This window comes from Takifugu flavidus, chromosome 17 (assembly GCF_003711565.1).
Source record: "Takifugu flavidus isolate HTHZ2018 chromosome 17, ASM371156v2, whole genome shotgun sequence".
Classification (NCBI taxonomy): Eukaryota; Metazoa; Chordata; class Actinopteri; order Tetraodontiformes; family Tetraodontidae; genus Takifugu; species Takifugu flavidus.
The window spans coordinates 5,233,230-5,256,109 of NC_079536.1; the positions used below are offsets into that span (position 1 = coordinate 5,233,230).

General features: G+C 42.1%; 1 protein-coding gene across 1 annotated transcript in view; it reads left to right on the top strand.

The window, feature by feature from the left end:
• The first annotated feature begins 363 nt into the window (after nucleotides 1–363).
• Nucleotides 364–22,880, top strand: part of LOC130514085 (type-1 angiotensin II receptor-like) — a 61,618-nt gene continuing 39,101 nt past the window's right edge. Inside the window, 3 exon segments of the mRNA XM_057013447.1 lie at nucleotides 364–10,085; nucleotides 10,201–10,238; nucleotides 10,334–10,499. The gene's annotated coding sequence lies outside the window, so the exon portion shown is untranslated.

Consider the following 22,880-nt stretch of genomic DNA (forward strand, 5'->3'; position numbering starts at 1 on the left):
CAGCGATTCTCAGAAAGCCTCTGCAGATGTAAAAATCTGTAACAGACGCCAGATTTCACGCTCCGCGCCTTTGCTGTTGTCAAAATGGATTTTTTTCGGGGATGGGGGGCACCGCTGAATAGTCAGAAGTCCCGCACTTGTTCTTTCATACTTTGACAGCTTATATTACAACTTTTAACCTAACGTGCTGGTAATACAGCGCGAAACCCAAATGACCCCGGAGGACCGTGGCAATTTTCTAATCTCCACGCTTAAAACTGCTAGTTTAAGTACCGCCTGACGGTCTCGGCCTGCTTAAGGGGTTTATTGTGAAGTATCTCTCATAGAATTTCAATATGTCACCCGAAATAACGGCCCCACACTTCTAAAAAGCATTTGAACTAACTACTGACTGTATGTGTTCTAGCAATGCTTCAGAAAATATGATTAATTGTAGTTTTTGCAAAGCTGGATTTAAAGTGTCATAAATGTCTCCATTCAATGGGAAATGATAGCCTTTTACAGGCCGGTGAGGGTTGAAATTCATTGTAGCCTTGCCTCCAGTCTTTTAACCTCTCACATGTTTTGAGCTTAATATAATATTGTTGATTTATCTGTGATGCATTTGGAGCCGCGGGAGTTTCTCCGCTCTTATTCAGGAATGAATAGTGCGTCTTTAAGGGAACAGACGGGTGTTTCATTATTCTCATTGGCTCGACTCGAAATTGTGGCAAGAACATGGCGGCCACTCCATCAAAAGGAATTATGTTCAGTTTCTCACAAAGACATTCATCATTGGGGTGACGTGAGGTATTAAAGCAATGAAAGACTCTTAACTCCCGTTAAAATCGCCACCTTCCTGCTGGTGGAGCCGAGGGAAAAGCCACTTGGTCTCCCGCCTTCCTGGTGGCATTTGCGACGCAGATCCTCATAACCTGACGCTGAACGTTGATTAATAGCACATTTAGCACAACTTGTAGCCTTCTTCCCTGTAATGAATTGGAGTCATTAATCAATAAAGAGCACGACGATGCCAGCGGACCGAAGACACGCTGGTCCCTAATAGAACAAGAGAACGCTGACGCTCAGGTCTTTCACACCATTGACCACCCTGGCTGAGATCCTCATCCCACACCTGCTTCAATCCATTTCAGTGGCATAATTAATGAATATTATCCTCACCAGTAATAGTCTCAACTCCTATTGATTAGTTAGGGACGCCTGCTTGTCATGCCAAGCATTTATATTTACGAGCCTCTATTATTACACAGCCAAGATCAAACAGCGAGTTCACAATATCTGGCAACAAATTACATAAAGGAGTCAATACATTTGTTCCAAATTAGATGCAATTTCGACTGAACTAACCAATCAATTAACGTTCTAAAGGGAGCAAAGTTAAAATGCTGGCAGGAAACGGCTGCGCGCTTCAGCGGTGGATAAATGACTCTCAGGTTGGCCTTGCTGTACCTGAAAAAGCCCCTTCCCCATCCAAGAGCTGTCACGCATGCCTCCGCTTCATTCAGCTTGATTAATGATAAGCTGTGGGGCACAGCTAGAAGGTCTCGTCTCAATTATGAAAAAGGCAGTAACTAGTCCATTGTGCTGACGCCTTAATTTCACTGACAAGCCTGAAAAGTAGCAATATTTCTAAACAGTGTTGAATCATTTATCACTCAAGTATTGGCATCCTTTGACTCCCTGCCTCATTCATTCAAACCTTAGCCGCCTTTTAAGTGACCCCTCCTTACCCCACGTCACCTTTTGCCCATAATAAGTCAATCCCCTGTTAAAACTTACTGATTTTAGGGGGAAATAAAACTCAATCAGTTTAACAAATTCCTCTCCTGTTTCATCTTGTAAATAAATATGCTTAGGAACAACAGAGGCAACTTTCCCTATTTCACCATTAATTTCTAACGAGTTTAAAGGGAGAAGATAAGTGAGTTTAATATGCACTGGAGGGTAAAGAAAATATTCTATTACTGCGTGTAGTGTAGAAATTACCCCATAAAGAAACTAATATGGCAATTTGGGGAGCAATTTTTAATATGGCTTTTATGATGCACAGTTCTACTTATGCTAATGAAGTTGTCATCGCAGTTGTTCACTGCTGCTAATGCAGAGCCCATCTTTCAATTTTGTGAGAATTAGACTTAACTGTTACGAATGAACTTCATTAATGCCGGAATGAAAAGAAGGAGAGAAAAAATAACCATGTTATTGTGTTTTTTGGTCTGTTGGTTCTGGGATTGTGTGTTTTATTCTGTTGTGATCTAATTTTGGGGTCTGGAAGAAAACACTCTTAGGTATATGGGGACTGCTGGAAAACACAAACAACCAGCAGGGGGTCATTATAGGTTTTGAAATAGATGCCACAGAAAGTCTCTATGAGAAGAGGAATAATGTTGTTTATGATTGCTGCTGTACTTCATTATTATATATTATAATTCGAGTATTATAGTGTCACGTGGCCTAAATTGGATATTTAGAAAATGCTACTCTGGCTGCGTTAGATGACAGAAAAACCAAAAACATCAAAGCAACGAGTCTTCAGATGATTCAGTGAGGTCATTTGCTCCACCGAGGAGGTGATGTGGTAGTTGCTGTGTCTCTGAGTACAAAAACTCAGTTGTGAACACATTCCTGTGAAATTTTCAGGCGATATTGATCACGGGCCACAAAACATATGATTGGTGATATTGTGGGTTCCTGAAGGACCTTAAACCCTTGATACAAAATTATGAGTGTAAGTCACAATATGTGAGGAAACGTGGTTGGTGCAACATTTTTATTTGAGTTCCTTTTTCTAGTTTTAATAAATGTAATTTTTTGCAAGAATTTCCCTCTTATTTATAGAAAATTGCTGTCCAATTGACACTGTTTTCAAAGTGTGCAATAGATTATACTAACAAAAAAAGGTTTTGAAGACCAGGTTATAAACTCTAGATGACTTGTTAAACATAAAAGCTCCTATGAATTATAGAAACATGTCTTTTTCAGAGAGAAAGAGCAGACGAAAATTAATGTCCGGTGTCAATTCTGGATGGAGTAATTACCTGTTGAGTCTTCATTCATTTCAAAGTGAATGCTGAGCTTGGCTCAGTGAGTACAATCCCTTAATCTTATTCTGTTCACTGATTAGGAAACCCGGAAATGGTCAAATGCGACTGGACAGATGTTGGAAATCAGGGTTGATTTTTTTAATTGCTCGGTGCACTTCAGACACGCTTTTCTCTCCATTATGTGATCCCAGTTTGGAAAGAAAGAGAAACAACATTTATTTGCTTGAAGTATTTTTGCCTTTTACAACAAAGAAGTTTTTTTTGCTAAAAACCCAAACAAAGCCTCAATACTTTATTTTTGGGGGTGTTATGAAAATGTATGTGGACATTTTCAAACAATGAAATAGAATGAAACATTTAGATTTATCCAGAGTCGTTGTTTTTTAAATCCCCAAACCACTCCAAAGTTGCCAGCTACAATTAGTAACCGACAGTTACTTTAAATATCTTGGAGAAGAGACAACTGGTGGTTAATGTAGCAGCAGCGGGGATGGGAAGCAGACTGGAAAGGTCCTGACTTCACACACCCAGACCTTCTCTTCATTTTCAAACACGCAGTCTTTAGCCCCAAACAACTGATGACCTGCAGCTCAACTTCGCTATTACCATGAAGTCTAATGCAAGTGAGATCTAATCAGACCTACTTCACCCCCAGCTACCACATTTCCCAACTTACTTTGCCCAACAAAAACCTCACCTGAACCCAGCTAAAAGAATGATCATCCCAACAGGCTGATTTTTCTTGGACAGGCATGGAGTTGAGCCAGTGGTAGTATTTGGGTGGAACAATAAGCCGATCACATGAAGAGTAGCTACATAAATGCACAGAAGTGGTACAAAAGAAAGGAAGAAGGGGAAAAAAACTGGTGGAATGTTCAAGACATGACATTCCAATGGCACTGACATGCAAGTGGGAGCGTCGTCTTACATCGGAGTGCTGCTAACATTCATTCTTGACTTCTCTCCATCTTTATCTGACATGTGTGAAATAAGGGTATTCCGACTTGTCTGTGAACGCCGTGACATCCGCTATTACACATTTCAGAGGGTTGTCGTCGCCGATTTATTTGCAGGTTTTGGAAAATGAATTTAACATCACTGGATTAGAAGGCGTAGGATTTATTATATCCATCACCACGGCACTGACTGACACTAAGCTGTCTTTCAAGCGTCCAAATGATACCCTCAAATTTAATGAGATCTTAAGCCCTGCCAACATATAATTAAAAACGTTGACACAGAGAAATAAGAATGCAAAAATGTCTGCGAGGCCTTCGCAGCGAAATTCCATCCATCCTGAGCGTACTATGCTTTAAAGAGCAATGCGAGGCTACTGATGATTCACTGCTGCCTTGAGAATAATCATGAACCCATAATCAGAGTGTTGTTTTTTTTTAATGCACCTGTGTTTCCTCACATGGGTCACACTGTTACAGTTTGTTTTCCTCGTTTCTTATTTTTCCTATATCGGACAAAATGGGAGCAATTGTGTCGTTAGCTCCTGCATATTGCACAGCCTCCTTCTCCCAGCGGGCGAGGGCGGTGACAGGGTCGGATGTCAGGCCAACGCTTGGCTGGTACGTGTTGTGCCTTCGCCCAGTCCTGCCACAGTGAGCATATGGGCGGAGATGCTGGCGTCTCACCAGCGTCCTATCACCTTTGCCCACAAACCGAGCGGAAGCTAATAGGATAGTGTTTAATTCGAGCGACATACTGATGCAGGGATATGCGCTGACTGGTTTTATAGAGTACTTCTGTCTGATTTATTGACTTTTCTGACTTCTGTTGAAGTCCTAGAATTTCTCGTATTGTCTGACTTGTGAACTCTGTTTGAAAACATGATTAATTAGAGTCCTCGAACTTGGACGGGTAATCGGGCAAACAGACGTTTTCAGCCTCTCGGTGGCATGTTTTCTCACTCGCCCTCGCAGCGAGGAAGTAACGATACACCAAAGCTGGCTCGGTGTCTTTGCAACTGTCGATCGGAATATTTGTTGTGGCACCAAAAGAAAAAACAACATATGGTGGAGGAAAACATACTGTATTTCCATCCACGGCCTGTTCGCTTTGTGGCAACATAAGTTTCTTTTTTGGTAGTGTATTGCAGCTGATTAAGCCCGGATGATAACACAGGCATGAAGAGGAAGGACCCCACCCCCTTCAGGAACACTAGCTAGACCTACAGTCTCGCTTACACTTTCAGGAGCTGTCGCTTTGAATCGGCAGAAGGCAGCCAAGCTGAAGATTTCCCACTGACTGGAGAGGAGTCATTGGCCAGGCTTTCCTTGTCACTGGGACTTAAGGCAGTCAATGATCCTAATGCTTACACTGTTGTTTCAGCATTCCAATTTTTAATCACTGCGTGACCTGTCAGACCTAATGAGGGCAGTCGTGTAAGAATGATCAACCTACCAAAAAAGAGAACATCATATTCTGAGGATGGCATCCTGTTTTAAATGTTTTTTTTATATGCCCTAATACATGCAGGAAGCATTTTTCTGCTTCAGAGCCCTGTGCCACACACTTCCTTTAGACTGATTGGTTGCTAAGGTGACCTGTACTCTGACCATCTTATGTAATCACAGCTCATAACGTCAACTGCTCAGACCTGTGCTCACCTTTTCTAAATCACCCAGATGTGGTATAAAAAGCAAGAAAAATGCTAAATCACTAGCACTGATTTGTCAAGTGAGTTAATGAATGCATGTTTGACTTAGTCTGGGGTTTTTTTTCCAACTCAAAAATAATTCACTGCATCCCTGTGTGTACACAGGATGGGTATCGGAAAAGACGTTTAAGCCAAGGATAAGCACAACTGGCGTGCGGTTTGTCAGGTGCCCCCTCACCCCCCCCCCCTACTCTTTAATCCTTTGTACGCACAAGGGTCAAGAGGAAGAGTCTTACTGTAGTGGCTGACTGAAACATCGATGACAGAAGGCTCTCCACTTTTAGTCGCGTGCCTCTCTTGAAGAGCCTCTCACTGGATTTCCAGTGAAGTTCCAGGAAGTTCCAGGTTTCTGAAAGAAAGTCTGTGCTACTTATCGGTCGCGCAGGTCACGATAATTCAAAGGCAACAAATGCTTCATGCTAAATGGGGACTAAATTTAGGAGTGTTTTTAGGGAGGAGTTGTTGCATAAAGGGAGGTTCTTGTGAATTTCACATGTGCAAATCAAAACAAACACAGAATTTAATGACCGAGTGATATGGATACCTGTGAAATATTTTAAGCATTTGGTACTTTTGAAAGAAATACCAGGTTGAGTTTGATATATATTTTAGTCAACTATTAAATCATGCATAGCAACAAAAGTTTGAATTTAAACCTAATTTAAATTTTCAAATCTGCAGCACCGAGAGGACAAAAAGAGGATCAAAACTCTGTCATTTTCAAACCTTCAGGTGAAATAACTCAAAGTCCATAAAGTGAAAACCACTCTAAAGACGAACATTAAAAAAAATGAACTACGTGAGGAAAGACATGAAACAAACATGCAATTTGCGCAGCAATGTACAGGAGAAATGTAAGCTGTGTGGCTCAGACCACAGACCTGCGCAGGGTCATTACAGTTCACTTCCCAGTGATCACTGACTGACACACTGATGTTGGAGTACCTGTGCACGTGTACGTGACAGGAAAGTTGACACGGCAGCGCTCCGCATAGCTCTTTAATGCTGCCAACATTCTGGGGATTTTCTGAATGTCTTGACACTAGACATTTGTGAGTAACAAACAGAGGTATGATTTTTTTTTTTTAAAAGTGTATTAAATAAACATTAAGTATAAAATAAATGGATTTTAAGTACTTCAGATGAATAAATGAGCTGCGCCCCCTGTATGTGGCCTGTTCAAAGCCCAAAGAGAGTTAAATTGAAAGCTACAGAAGTAAGAGCTATTTTAGAAGACATGTTAAAGGTTAAAGGTTGTATCATGGAGCCTTTGTGTAGCTGACTTCTTTATTAATAAACAACATTCATTAAAAAGCAGACTGGGGGTACCATAACTGAATATTACCACACCTCTCTCTTCCTTTGTGTGATAAGAAGAACCCTGGGGATCCCTCACATGGCTCCAAAAGCTACTGGGGAATTTCTCTTAGAAGCTGCCCCTTCAACTCAATTCCTCCCCACATTTCCAAAGGCTTTCCATTTGTATCCCCTGGAAACCGCTCCACATTCTTTAAACTCCCCTTCAAGGGGAAAAAAGGTAAGGAGGAGGAGGAGAAGGGGAAACAGGGCCCTTACACATTTTGTTATGCCCTTTGATCACACGTTTATCTATAAAACAGATGGCTGTCCACTGTCCTGTCTATATCAATGCATGCTTATTTTCTGGTAAAAAGGGGTCCGGAGATTGGGTTTAGCGTATCTTGAATCACAAATCTTGAAAAAAGAGCTCTCCTATTCTTTCCAGCACTTTAAAAGAAAGCTTAACTGCCTTCCATCCCCCATGATATCCATGTCTACTGTCAAGTGCTTTACTCAGAAAATGAAAGACAATTTTCATTCTCATAAAAAGATAATATACACTTGGAGATCAATTGCTGTTGTGTAAAGGGCGAATTAGCAGAGGCTACCCGTGGTATTACCACTAGGGCAGAAGTAAGGCAACGTTTCAGTGGAAATATGAGATATCATCGAGGTTTTAATAACACAGCAAAGCAAAATTCAAAGGAAAAACTTTAAAAAGTTGGCCAGCTATAATCTTTCCAAGCTATCAATAATTCTTTGCAGCTGGGATCTCTTCCTGATAAGAGTTTCAGTGCATTTTGGGAGGATTTGTACTATTTTGGTTACTTGTGCCAGTTTTAGTAACCAGCAATTGACAGATAACAAAGCCCCCAGTGGTCAATGAATTGGTTGCATTTATGAGGTCATGTCCGTGGGACAGGAGGTCAGGATGATGAATGGTGGCAGACCTCGAAAGAGATGCTCTTTCCCATGTCAATGTGCCGTAGCTGTGGCAGACGTGGGGGGAAGTTGCAATTTAGGCATCACCGTATCTACCAGGGGGGCTGCCCTCTCGGGTAAGTGGCTTTGCAACAGAAAGCTGACGCCTGCCGCTGCCATCAAGGTTGTTGTCGCAGGCAGCTCATTAAGTGGAGTCGCCATGTTAAGGGATGAATGTTGCCCTGAAAGAGTGACGGCGAGGACGAGAATTACAGGAGGATCGGCGCCTGGAAATGAGTTCTCATAATGTTGCTTACACGAGAACACGGGTGAATATTACCTAATCAGTCAAATCCTCCCAAGCTGACACTTCTTGCGAGACGTTCCATGAAACCCCCCTGGAACCCTTGTGCCCCCCACCCGCGGCTCAGCCCTGAGGGAGCCCCCAAGAGGGAATCTGTGGTTTGGAGGTTGTCCTTGACAGATATTCTTAAAATTACTCAAATGTTTTATGCCAACAGTGCAGTATCCTACTACTGGGGGCACCTTACCCTCAATTAAAAGTGCACCGGTGAAGCTGCATATTTTGCATTTCGTAACAATGTGCATGTTAAACTGAAGGTGATCTTAATAGGATTTTCTGAGGTTGGGAACCAGAGATTAGGGGCTTTATATTGCAAGAGATGGAGCATCGGAACAGGGGAGTGTTTTAATCTGCACTGGATTAAAAATGCCAGGCTCAAACCTTAAAGGACAAAACATCAAAAAGAAATGCCCATTACCTCTTCATTTTAGTTACCACCTCACATGTTAATATCGCCTAATAGCAAGACTGGGCTTCAACTTCAATACTGCAACCAGAAAATTATCTTTTTATTTTTGCATATTGTGTGAGTTTGAAACATTTTAAGAACATTTTTCTACGCACTATCCATGCATGTGGAAATTGTATATTTGCCACTGGTGGGAAGAATCAAAGAAAAGTACTGAGACGTGGTCTACCTACAGCTTTTAAATATATAATCCATCTGTAATCAAATTTGACAGGTAATCAAGTGCGGCATTTGTTATGCAGACATTTGGACAGACGTAACTCCATCAGCATCTGCATAATAAATGTATGATTTTAATGAAGTTTCTATTAAGCATCCGGCTCACTTTACAAATGATTTGACATGTTGGCTGTTTATTTGTATTTCAGGGGGGTGCAGATTGTTGCTAGGAGCGATAATTATGATGGGGGAGGGGGGCAGAAGAGGTCAGCAGAGAGGGAATTTAAGAAAAAAAATACAATTACTTATAGATGGGGTGAATTAATTTCCTAATGGCATTCACTGGTTTTGCATGACAGCTGCTGAGACCCATTCAGGAGTAACAAAAAGTAAAGGAGTCCCTTTGATGGCAGACAAAAGGCTCCATCATTTCCAGAAAGAGGGTATCGCCACACCAAGAGAGGAGAGGGTGCAAGTGACATGTCAACAAAACGTGGTGGGCTTTCTGCGGAGGACCCTGACATCCACAACGCCTGTGACATGTGTGCCATCTCTTCAAGCTGGAGAGTGGACATTGTTTCCTGCCACGTCTGCATGAGGGGAGGTGCTGTATGTGCAGACGGTATATTGTATTATATTGTAAGACTGAGATAGGTATCTCATCCCAGTGTGCACGTATGGAACATGGAGCAAAGGAATACATTCAATTTGTAAGAATTTATATTTTATGGTTGATTTCCTTGTCTCTTTGTCATAGTTGGTGAACCATCTACAGAGAGAGCCGTCTAAGGTTTGATGTGAATGCCTGATGAAGCTGACTTCCACATTAAGGCAAATTATTTCCCTTGAGCAGGTTGTTCATCAAATAAAGGCCACCTCAAATGACTATAACCTAAAATAAAGGGCAAGCTTACGCAACCTCCTCTCCAGATTCAAATATACACTCTTGAAAATTGCTGACAGGCTAATCTACAGTGTTCTCAAATCGTTAAATTCCCAGTATCTCCCGAGTTGACGTTCCATCTTGTTGCGTTTGTTCTGAGGATTACACCCTCGCTGTATCCGCACGCTGCTTCCAGACGTGGATCACAGACTATTACACGCTCCTTCTTCCGGATGGATGTTCATGCATCTTTCGGAACAGGACGAGTGCCACAAAAGGTTGGTCAGTTTAATTACATGGACACCCTATTGTCCCCTCCTTTCAGCGCCTCGCACCCTAATCATAGTACGCACTGTGCGTCTGCATTTTCACCGTGTCTCCCTTGCTTTCCAGGAGATTCAGAGGCTTCACCAGTTAGCCGCTTTGACGAGGTACACAGTGTTGTCTCTTGCCTCAGAGAAAGAACCCTTCGCCTCATCTCAGCATCAAAGTTTAACCTTTCTCAACTTTAATTACACTAAGTAAGTTCGGAGTGTGCTGCGGTGCTGTCTGGCTAACTCAGCTGCATCCCTGAGCTGATGGGAAACCTGCATGGGTGCCACGGCCCCCGCTGCCCCTGACACACTGATGCTACACAGCACTGACGCCGATGCTGACGCTGGCTCTGACTTTCTCAACCATATAGCCGTACAGTAAGTCTATCCACACTTACACAAACACACATTCACACTGTCCTTATGGGTTGATTTCAAATTTACTTTGGACAATTTGTGGACAGAAAATATGACGTATGCTACATATGCATGTTTGATATAAGATATAAATTGGGGCTGCCAAATGATTACAGCTTTTAATGAGATTAATCACGGGGCAACTGTGTTTGAGTTTGATTATTTCCAATTAATACCCATTCATTATTATTTGTTTCATCTTGTTAGTGCAATAGAACTCCAAGGCCGAAATATGTTGTATCCAAATATTAAAATGATACAAAAAATAATCTTACATTATAAGATCCAACTTGCATCCATTGTAAACACCTTGTTGTTGATTATGTTAGTAAGTCTCAAGGTTTTTGCGATCAGTTGTGTTTCCCAATTTGGGACCTAACGAGGTCCCAATGTTCCGTGATGGTAGTTTGGACATTGCTGATGTACATTCGACGTCAGCACGGTCGCCTACCTCATGTCAGAAATGTTTTGGTCTACAAACTTCTTTATATTGGTCAACCATATAGGGTTTTTTTTATATTCAAAATTCCATATGTTCATATGTGACCTTTTTACAGAGAAGATCCACACCAGGGAGTGAAGAGATACAGCTGAGGTATGTTTGCTCATTACTCATTCCTCTGCAGGGGTGGAAAGGCTGTTTTTTTCCTGTTACCACGAAAACTTCCACTTGGAATTAAAGTGGATTTTGTTGGAAGGGCACTGCACATTCCAAAGGGCAAGAAAAAAACAGATCCATGAATGGGCATAGTGTATTTATCTACATTTGCTCATTTCGCAAGCCTTAACACACCATTCAAGACTGCAGTTCCAGAGAATACTCATGGGAAAAAGGAAGCAAAAAAATAAATAAAATTCCATAATCGTATTATTGACAGAGTGAAATACAACTTGCACTAGGTGTAGAGAAAAACAGAGCACAAAGTAAATTAGTAAAATATGTGAAAAACAGACGCTCTATATTTTATTTTTAACACGGACGTTGAGTGCTTGACTCAGACAGTTCGATCAATTCACAGGTAGTCGATTGCGCCACTCACATGCACACCCTTATGATAATAGGCCCTTTTAGAGTCATTTAATTCTGATGATGAATTGGACTTCCATAGAAAGCCAAAAAGGAGCCACTGTGGTAACCGCATGGCCTGTCAATCACTTGCAATCAGTCTTTTTCTCTGTTCATTCGTTGATGCGTCGAGATTAGGACCTTCTCGACGGGGGGCTTCAAAACACTCGGAGGAAATGAAGAACCACGTGGAAGTTCTGCCGCTGATGTTTGGAAACTTTGCAGAATCTGATGGTTTGGCTTTCACGTGGGTGTGTTCCTTGCACTGAAAAAGACAGGAGAAGGCTGAAATAAAATGAATCCGAATGCACACCCGCTAATATCTCAACCGGCTGAACCCTCGACAGCGTCAGGGCTTTTCATCTATGTCAGCTCCAGAGACAGCATATGTTGCTGACCACAGAGGCCTATAATGAAATGCCCCCATTAAGAGGAAAAGGCCATTTAAATGCTAATGCTTTGTATGTGTAACTGTTAGGGAAGGGTTGAAAATGTCTTTCTGTACAGTACAGTGTGCCAGTATTTAAAGATAATGGCCCAATTTTTAACTCAAACTATTAGGTGGACTTAAAAGGTTAGAAGGTGCTCTAAATAAAAAGAAAAAAAAACATTACGTTGACTGTGTTGCACAGACTGTGTAAGCTCTTTTTTGGTTTCTTTTTTCCTTTTGTGGATTTGTGAAATAACTGTGGTCTTGAAGAGCTCACAGGCTCCTTTAATGATGTTACATTTCATTCGAGCACGCTGGCAGCAGTTAAACATTTAGGGGAAGTGCAACTAATTCGCCAGGCAGGACTGTGAACTGTGGCATTACATCCTTGAAGAAAAGGGGAAAAGCCATATAACAGAATCACCCAGGCTCTAAAGATCTTAATTCCCCATTAGTTCCTTATTCTATCCAGTGACAAAGCTGGGGCCCTTTCAGTCTTGTGTTCCCTTGCATACCAAAGTCATTCAACGGAGGAGACCTTTAGCAAGAGCAATGCTCTATTCAAGCCATGTTAATTACAATTTTAAACCATTATTTGTTTCAACACCTGGTTAACCCATTCAGACCTGTTTAAATCCTCTTTATTATCCCAGGTGTGATGGGAAGCCACTAAGGAGTGAAAGGGTCCTGTGTGTACCAGGAACATAATCAACGTGGCACTACATGTCGTTGAATAGCTTTTGGGATAAGATCAGATGTAACACACTCCAGTCCTCAAGTAAAATAGTGCTGGGTGGATTATGCCTGAAAAGAGGATTTTGTCAAGGATGTGTCCTCAACTTTTCTTTTTTGGTGGTAAAGCACTTTGAATGGCACAAGGCTTCTTCATCAGCTGTATTAGGACTACAAAACTCAATTGCAGGCTTCAAAGCAATTGGCTTTGTTGTGCATTTCTGTGCATATATTTGTGTTACATTTAAGGGCTTTGAGACCAGGGGGCCATGCTGCGTCACAAGGATGGACGGTGTTTCTTTTTCGAGGAGGTGGTCACCGAAAGGTCTCCTCATCTCCTAAGCTTCTTTTCTCTCGGCATCTTTCACCTACTTTGAAGCCGTAGTTAGGCCATAGCCCCCTGTCCATTATGATGTCATTAACACAGGCTTTACACAGGAACTTGACCCCCGTGGAGCTTTTGTTGCCATGGCCACTCACAGCTTACCTGTCTTATACACTTGTTTGAGGATGATCCCATTTCAACAGGAAATATCAACAGAGTGGCATAATAGGACAACATGATGGAAAATGGGGCGAAATGTGTGAAAAAGAGAATATTACACCAGCATAAGAGCTTCTTTTTTTCTGATTTCTCTCAATGCGCCTTCTAATTTCCTAGCCCACCACCGACATCCACAATGGCCTCAGGCCATTTTGTACCCCTCCCGCTGTTCAGATATAGTACAGACTTCAATATAGTAAAGGATAGCCCCACAAAGTTCTGATTAACGAATTAACACCCTCTAATAGCCCTTCACCATCCTCCCTTAAATGGATTAAGGTTCCTCTCTAACACTTTCTTTTTGCACAAAATTTAATTAAGATTTAGATTTGGCTCGAACATGCCACGACAGATTCACGCTGCATTCATGATGTGCTTCAATTAGCAAGCAAAGCAACTTAAGCTGCTTCGCCAATAATTAGACTATCTCCCCTTTAAAATGCTATCTAATTATGCTTTATCCCTGCGTAATTCAATTTATTTGTAGGTTACGGTGTGGGTAGCAGAGCCATATTTACACTGTGAAAGGTCATCTTTTAGGGGTTTAAGCATTGAATTGAACACACATATTCAATTAGAGATCATTTTAAGTCTCTTAAATAACAAATTAAAATACAGCTTCTCCAATTTCAAAACAAAAAAAAAACTATGCATAGTTCATAGCTGTCATAAATATGTTTGCAAATGTCTCTGTCTTTGTTGATTTCTGGCCTCCTGAGGTTGTATCCTATGTATTTGGATAGTGATTTAAACAACAGAGAATGTCCTGCCCAGTGTTAATTTACCTAAAGCAGCAGGGGTCACTGGCATGACCGCTGACCATTACACAGTAGGACAGGAGTGTCCAGCTGATTGTCCTTTTAATCGACAACAGCAGGCCTGAGGAATTTAACAGCATGGGATTCACCATTTTCCCCATCAACAAATAATGTTTATGGAAGATTTACGAGATGCTGGAATTTTCTGGGCTTTCCTTCCTTTCAGCTCATTCAATTAGTGGCTGTGAATGTGTTGCTTAAAGGGGTGACGAGACAATTGAAGGTGTCGTCTAATTATTTTAGCCCAGCGCTAGGCTAAACCACTCCCGCGCAGGAATCCCTGGGCTTGGCTTGGTGATATGAAGTAAATGGGTTAAAGCAGCAGGGGTGATGCAATATGTGGCTCTCCTGGAGATGTTCCCAAACCTCTCACATTTTTAAAATGAATCAACGGCTTGCAGGCCTGCCACAAGATTAGATAGAAAACATGCACAGCACAAGGGCAAATCTAATCACCTACTTTATTTGCAGGTTTATGAGTAGACTTGTGAAGTCAGATGCAGTAAAGGGTTCAAACATGGAGCTCCTGTCACAACTGTTGGCCATGTTTTTCTCCAAACTGGCCTCTTAATTACAAATAGCTAGCACAGCAAAAGCAACAAACCACAAACTGAGGCCTGTTATGTGGCTGGATTTTACCCTTGTTTTGAGACTATTTGTGACTACTCCCTGCCCATCTGCGGGGTGGTTCCCGCGATCTCGTTCTCCTTCCAAGCTCCCCCGTTGACATTGCCATCCCAAATCTGTCCTGATGCAAGTAAACTGTCAGAAGCAGCCCTGGGGGGGCGGTATGTTACACCGCTCAGCCTGGTCCTGTCCCTTCTCTGGCCTGAGGCAGCTTAACCGTGTCCAAGTCCCTGCAACTGCAGACACGGTGACCCCAAATGGGATTGACAGGACGCAGACCGTGGATGCTAGGCCACCAGTCCTGCGATATCACTCATTACCGATGTTAAGAACCTGAAGTGGCAAAAAAAAACATTTTTTAGACTAGCATTAATAGGTTTTTACAGGATCCTTAATTATTTACCCCAAAATTGAATTCAGTTTGCATGTGATTTATGTCGATTTCAAAGAACATCCTGCTTTTTCTTCTGTACTGCTGCACTTAACCGTCTGTCTGTATAAAAAAGGCTTGGCTGTGTCTACCACATGGGTCCCCAAGTGCACATTAGAGAGCCCGGGGGGTCCCTAAGTGTCACCCATGAAATCAGGATGTTAGGGTATGAAAAACGGGGGAGGGACCGCTAGTAATTCTCATTATTGTTAAATGCTCATCGTGCCTGGTGTTGACTTTCCCTTGGTCTAGCTGTGCTGCCAAGAATCAACACGACTACCACCCCCACAGCCAGTTCCTAATACTACAGATATTGGGGAAAAATCCTCTTAAATCTGGAACTGAACCCAAATTAATTACAACATCTGACCACTGAAGGTTACACATTTTCCTCACCACTGCTTTCATTTTAACTGTCAAAAATTCTATATCAGCCCTTATGAAACATGAATAATTATATGCTCATAAATGCAATATTTCCTTACTTTAACTCCAAAGGTCAAAAGCAATTTGTCAGCAATTAACGTTAAGGAGACACTGCAGGCTATAGACATCATTTAAATTGTGGCCCTGCACAATCCATTCTGCAGCTATGACTGGCAGAAAGAAAAGAACTTCTCAATGGCGGATTTTTGACATTCCATAATGGCTTAATGTCTGCGTTTGACGGAGATATCGGGGGAAAAGAGCGGCTCTTTGCACACTGGCGTGGCCCAGAGGCTTTTGCTGTCACTGCTGATGACAGTGACTTTCTCCATGCAGATTAAATTGGTGTTTACAGATTTGCTCTGGGTGTACATTTTTCCCCCTGCTGGGCTCCACTAGCTGATGATGAGTCGCAGATGAGACCAACGGTTCCCGACACTGATGCTTACGCTTCTATCACATTGTGGCTTACCAAACATCCGATACTTTCTTGGCGGAGTAAAATGGCATTACCAGATATTTACATTTGCATTCCACTTCCATCACTTTGATACGCGCTGCTCGGTGTTACAAGGCAAGGAAATTAAACATCAAGATGTTGACAATTTGATTGCGCAGTTTTTGTTGTGTTATAATAGATTTCAATGGCTTTATAGCACTTGTTGTATTGCTGGAGTTGTTACAGCTGGTCAGCAAGAATGTGCTCAAAGTTTAAAGACACTGTGGCTTGTTTTCACAGTTGGCCCCTTTTTTTTTCTTTGAGTCTCCACTTCAAATAGCCCTTGGATGCAAGGTGTGGGTTCACGCATGTTTAAAAGTGCTCTGTTCAACTAGGATTATGTGGAAAATCAGCCGGAAGAGTCAGGCTGACAGCAACGTGAATTAAAGCCGCGTTATATCCTTTCACAAACTGCGGTCATGTGACCTTCCACAGCCATTGTCCCAAAGGTTTGATGCAAAAATATTAAGTAGTTTGTCATGTGTAATTTGCATTGATTAAACTTTACTTTTGCAATCGCCGGGCATGATATGCTGATTGCCTGAAGTGTGCGAGGGTGCATATTTACTCTGAAGGGCACTTTGTTAGTGTAAATTAACTGCACGGGGGGAAAGAAATCAATGAAAAGAGTAGCTGTGACCATCCCAGCTGTAGCAGAAGTAATTGTAAGAAAGTTTAATTGGTTATTAAACTGAGGATGCATTAGTTAGGAATCAGCTTCCAGGAAAATGTCATATTGTTCATCTTTAGCTCAGCTAAGAACCTTTTAACCACTTTCAAACACAAATATATGCCACGTATGTATATCTTTATATAATGTTAATATACTGTGGAGTATCTATGTGTATTAATTTCAGGTTGGAAACAGAAGTCCAGGTTGTTATCGAGTTGTGGCCCCCGGCGTAGGATTGATCCACTTCAGTCCAGCAGCAGGGGGCAGGAGCTCTGGAGGGGCTCAGCAGGGCTCCAAATCAATAAGGTTAATAGATGTGGGGGCCACGCAGTCAGAGGTGTGCAGCCTGGCATTTTCGGTGCCAATGAGGAAAATTCCTGATGACGAGTTGTCTCTTTTGGAGCCTGCATTAATGTCAGTCTGATTACCTGGAGTCAGGATGTCAGATACGGCTTCACCGAGCCCTGTTTCCTGGCCATTAATCGGAATTAGCTCCTCAAGGAGACCCTTCAGAATGGAGACTTTAACTTGCCACCTTTTCACCCGCTGTCCATTGAGAACAAATTGCCAGCCCCCCACCACCCTTTCCTCCTGACTATTCTTTCACTCTGATTTCTATAATGCTAACAGTTTGATAATCACTTGATGAGTAATTTCCTCTCATTTGGGATTTGAAGAGTGAGGTTTCATTAAGATGTTCCTTTCTGCTCCCCACCCACTCCCATTTTCACCTTTCCATGCAGCAAATTTGCAACAGGAAGGGTTTGAGGCTGCAAAAGTGGGGAAAAGACAAGAGATAAATGATTTTTTTTAAAGTCTGAATGCATGATGTTGGTTAAAATAATCTACTCCCGAGGGTGTCATTATGGAATTGAAATTTGTTCGAAAAAGACATGTTTTCTCTTGTTTATCTGGGAGACAATGAGCTAACAGTTCACAGAAAGTCTTTTGTCTTTTTTGTTTGCTCCCATACAAAGTTTGTGCTTAGCTTTCCCACACTGTGATACTCTCTAGACTATTACGATTTCTGAATAGGACCCCTTCAGTTTCTCGCAGACTTACAGCAGAGTTTGAATAGTGCAAATGCAAATGAGGGCGCTTGCTGATCTATTCTCTCGGTACCTGGCTAATGTCTACATGGGAAAAGCCAAATGTCTGTGTCTGTCTGTGTGTGTGTGTGTGTGTTTGTGTGCACGGGTGAGGACATACAGAGGTCGAGGCAAGCCACCGCCACACCTGCAATTAAACACGCACCTGCATCAGCTGAATTAAAGTGTGTGAGCAGAAGTCATGCTGGCTCCACTCCCCTCAGCCCCCCTAAACAAAACACTGAAGTCATTTGCAATAAAAGAATCAGTTGTCTCCTTTCCTTCCCCTTTCAAAAGGTCCTTTTGCATAGGAAATCAGTTGTCTCTCCCTTCATGGACATCCTGCAGTGTGGGCTCCCATGGAAATGAGTTTTGGCATTGTTGTGCCGAGGCACTCCCCCTCTAATAAATTGAGGAGGATTAAGGGAGAAGAATGTAATAAAGGATAGTCATTTCATCATGACAGCCATTTTTAGAGGGGGTTGGGGTAGCCCTAGATTTAAAGGATAATCAGACTGGGGTTTATTTCCATAACATGCATTACAATTTGCTTCTTTGAACTTTGCTGCCACTTAGGTTACTAGATTTGTCCAAGGGGAAAGGAGGGGGGGAACATGATTATCAAATGTTTAGTGACATATTAGAGACATCTGAGTTATTATAGCGTTATGGCTCTTGGAGATTATTACGCATTAATCTAAGCACTTTGAAGTGCTGGCCTGTGTGTGTTCCTTTAAATTTGCATTCTCACATATCTCACTACTTTTTTAATGCTCATTTTACTGATTCTTACATAGACGTGCAGTGGCTACAATGGTTCGTCTGTTCTGTCGGTGCCAAATTTCTCCACACATGGTTTTAGATTTTATTGATCACAAAGTCAGCTTCCAGCTGGCCCCTCCTTGCTGTTTGTTTAGTCTCTGTATCTGATTGGAAACACTTCAGATGGTGACCAGCAGCAGGTGAAGGGGGTGCCTGAGCGTTTGAAGTCCACGCTCCTTATTGATCCCACGCATATTCTAAAAATCAAAGAAGGCATCAAAGGCATAGCTAAACTCTTAAAGACTCTGCACGCTCCAAAAAAGGGCACCAGTGACAGCGTGAACAAGCAAAGCAGGTGGTGGATGCTGGTTGGAGCAGTCACCCCTCCAACCCCCGCCACAAGCAGACGGACTGCTGAAGGCTTCTATTTTAATGTCGGACGACCGTGTGGCTCCCGCTTTGACTGGCACTTGTCTCCCATTAGAGGAAGAAAAAGCAGCTTGGGGAAATCTTCAGTTCAAATTAATTAGTCTAAGCCAACACACTGTAGACACTTGGCTGCAAAGGAAAAATGATTAGAACATAACATTTGGTGCAATTAGCAGACACTGATACTTCAGACAAGGTGATTTGCGTCATTATACTAATGCTATAAATATTAAAAAGGTTCTAATCTTCACAAGTCACTTTCATCGCTGCATTTTTTTTTTACTTAATCCATTAGAAAATGTTAATGAAAATGGCAAAACTTTCATTCAAAAAGGTTTTTTACAACAATGTTTTAGCCTTAAAAAAAAGATATTATTGATGGAGAATATCAGAGAGATACACTAATCTGCTTGTTTCTGTATCTTATGTAACGTTTGAATAGGTTCTATATATTGTTACCAAAAAGTGACAGCTGTAAATAATAGTTTGTAGGACTGGCAGATTAGCTCAATGCTAAAATAAGCATTTCTGTATTTAGCTAAATTAAACCCCTTCCAGTATTCTGATGTACAGAAGGACCTTTGTGAGGACATGGTGCAGGACAGTCATTAAATCACAAGATAACTAATCTTTGTGACAGCAGCCGGTGGAAAGACCCATCACAACAGTCAGTTACTCCACTATTGGCAGAATTGATGGCGTTAAAGGGACTAGGTGCAGCCTGCAACTGGAACATCCAGGATAAATCCACACTTCTTCAACCTCCAGCTCCGGCTCTGATGTATGTCTGTCCTCTGCTCTCCTTGGGTGCACATGGGAGTTATTTGAGTCTTTCTGAGAGCAGCGGGAAGCAGCGCTGCCACACAAGCTCGCTGTTGGATTACCCTCATCGCGTGAGTCTTTGGCCTCTTTCCTCTTGTGACGACACAGGGTCGAGTTCACAAGGGGCTGATTTAACTCATTCACCGCAGTCCACTGCCACTAGCCACATGCCTGCCAGACCAGTGATCCCAGCCCAACGCTAAGTGCTCCTGAAATGAGGAGACAGAACGTCTCTTTTACTTGGTTCACAAAGACACCCACTGTGGTATTAATCCTAAATCTAAATATATCTAATATTTAGAATGTTCACAATATTCAGCATGCACGGTACCTCAGCAGTATCTAAAATCTAAAACAAAACATAAGCACCATCAGTGCTGGAATCCCAGGTGTAGGTTTGGCCACTTTAGCTTATTTAGCAAGGAAAGCTAGTGGCCCCACTGCTTAGAGGGTCTGCTTACATTACCTCTGATTCACAGGGGGAGTCACCACAGGCAGCGGGGTTCAGCTCAACTGGGGTTCGCATCCTAAGCACAGCTTGAAATCAAACTCAGAATGGACAGTTGACATAAATAAAGACGGATGACAGATCTTCACTTCCTATTATTGTACAGGCGCTAGGGCCAAAATAGCCAAGATAAGAAGGCTGCCATCTTGACATCGTGATTGAATCTACACTGTTGGGACTGAGTGGTGGAGTTCCAGTATTCCCAACATCAATTTAAACAGATGCAAAATGTATTGTGGAAAATGGAGAGAAAAAAAAAAGGAAGAAGAATGTGTTGTGACCCACGCTGCAGTCTGCCACAAGGGGAGTGATTTATGATTTGACTAAGTTTTAGAGAGCTGTCATGTCCATCCATCTCTATATCCAGTCAATGGAAGGAACATGCATTTTGAGCCTTGGGTGGAGGCCAGTGAGGTGACTGGGGGCCCAGCAGAAAAGGTGATTTACCGCTGGTCTGTGGAAGACTAACATCGCAACACAGCAGGATAGAGAAAAAAAAGGAACTTAGTGAGATGCTGTCAAATAATGACTTTTACAAAATCAGCAAAGGAGGATTTATTCTGTGTAAACTAAATGCAGAGTTGTGACTGACTGGGCTTTTGCTACAGTTCTAGGAAACTAGCGCCTCCACAGGCCAGTAGAGGCATTACAATGTAGGAGAGTATTGCTGAAAATAACTAATTTATCCACATTCACAGTCATATTATATGGAATTAATGAAGAAATACGGACCGTTTCAAAAAGAGCAGAAAAGCAGATTAAATAATTGTAAAATGTGGTTTCCTTGAAGACATAGGACTTTTATTCTGTTGAAAAAACCCCATCTTAATTGCAACTGGATTATCCATCTCGTTTCACGGGATGTTGTCATTGGGCTCACAGAAAAATAAAGAAAAACAAAAAGCCTATCCTGCTTTTCCTCGGGGGACTTAACAATAACACACACAATGAACTTAGTGACCCTCAAGAGCCGTCTTTTTAGCCGCGGTGTTTTTATTGGCTGCGCTACTGAAGTGTTAAGATCTGCCGGTACAGCAAACGTCTTTGGCCAGACCGAGGCATCCCTTCATTTGAACAGCCACGTCCCCCTGACATCCCAGGAGATGCAGCATGAGTTATGTTCTCACATTAACCAGACTAAGTGGGAATATTCTTTACACTGAGACAATTAATACAGGGTTCTACAGTGGTCTGACATAAGATTATGATGGATATCAGGTGACTATGTTTTAATGAAGCCATTATGAAGGCAGATTTTTAGATATGTGTCAGCTGTGTGTATTAAATATCAACTTTAACTTTAAATTCATTGTAAATTATATTTGTGAATTTTTTTATGTGGTTCTTCTGGAGGTTTCTTCCATGGTTTTCCTTGTTATAGTCTATTATTGTACTTTTAGCCCCATTTCAGTTTGACCACTTACTGTTTGTGACCCATTGCAAGTAATTAAAAGCTCAAATTGATTAGGTCAACTCTTGACATCTTTTCAATAACCGCCGAGTCGAGGAAATCTGAAGCTAACTTTCGCCGTGATATATCTGTGTGGCTTGACATATTTTGTTTAAGAACAATCCCAACAGTTGGAAAAAAGGGTGTGAAAACGACGGCTGCCCGTGGCCAAAAGAATGAACTGTGGCAGACTGGAGTTGGTGAATAGGCCTTTAACAGGTCACAGAATCCATTCAGCGGCCTGACATTGTTATTATCTGGACCATCATGGATGGGCCTAATTAATATTCTTATCATAGGCCTCCGGAGCATAAACAGAATTATCCACTGAGCATCAGTTGCCTTCACAGTCCGTCACTGACTCTGAGAAACAAGCTGACTGGGGGTAAAATGAGTTATTTATACAGTGCTGTATTTTTAACTGTAAATAGTTACTGATCAATAAATACACGGAGGCATTACTTTGCCAATTATCTCATTCGGTCAAATATCTTCCAGCTCCACCAAACAATGTTAAACAATTTGAAAATTGCATTTGAAAGATCAGGTTTTTTTTATGTGAGTCCTGTAAAGACAATCTTGCACATTTATTCGGTGTTCCTCCTCTTTGTCGCTGCATTATGGCCTGTCATGGCAAAAGGGTCCTGAGGCTGACACAGACACATTTTCAGGAGACGTGACGGAGCTCCTTCAGTCCGGGGAAAGTGAGCAGACTGCATCGCTAATTTCCCCGCCACGATAAATCTCCAGTATGAAATTGCCGGCGCGGAGCTCTCTCGCCCCAAGGCTGCGCATTATTGCTTTATTCTATTAGTCAGTTATTACCAGCAATCACAGTCAACCCCCACTGCCCCCCACACACAAAGCCGCTTTTACATTACATCTATCAGGCGTTGTACAAACGCCGAAAACATATGACGGCAGCCCTGAGAGCTGTGTTTCCTCCGGGGCTGGGAGGGCCTCTTCGAGAGGAGGGGACCTTCAGCTGGCCCACTGTGCGTCTGTTCCCTGGGCTAGGCAGCAGTGACACCATGAGGG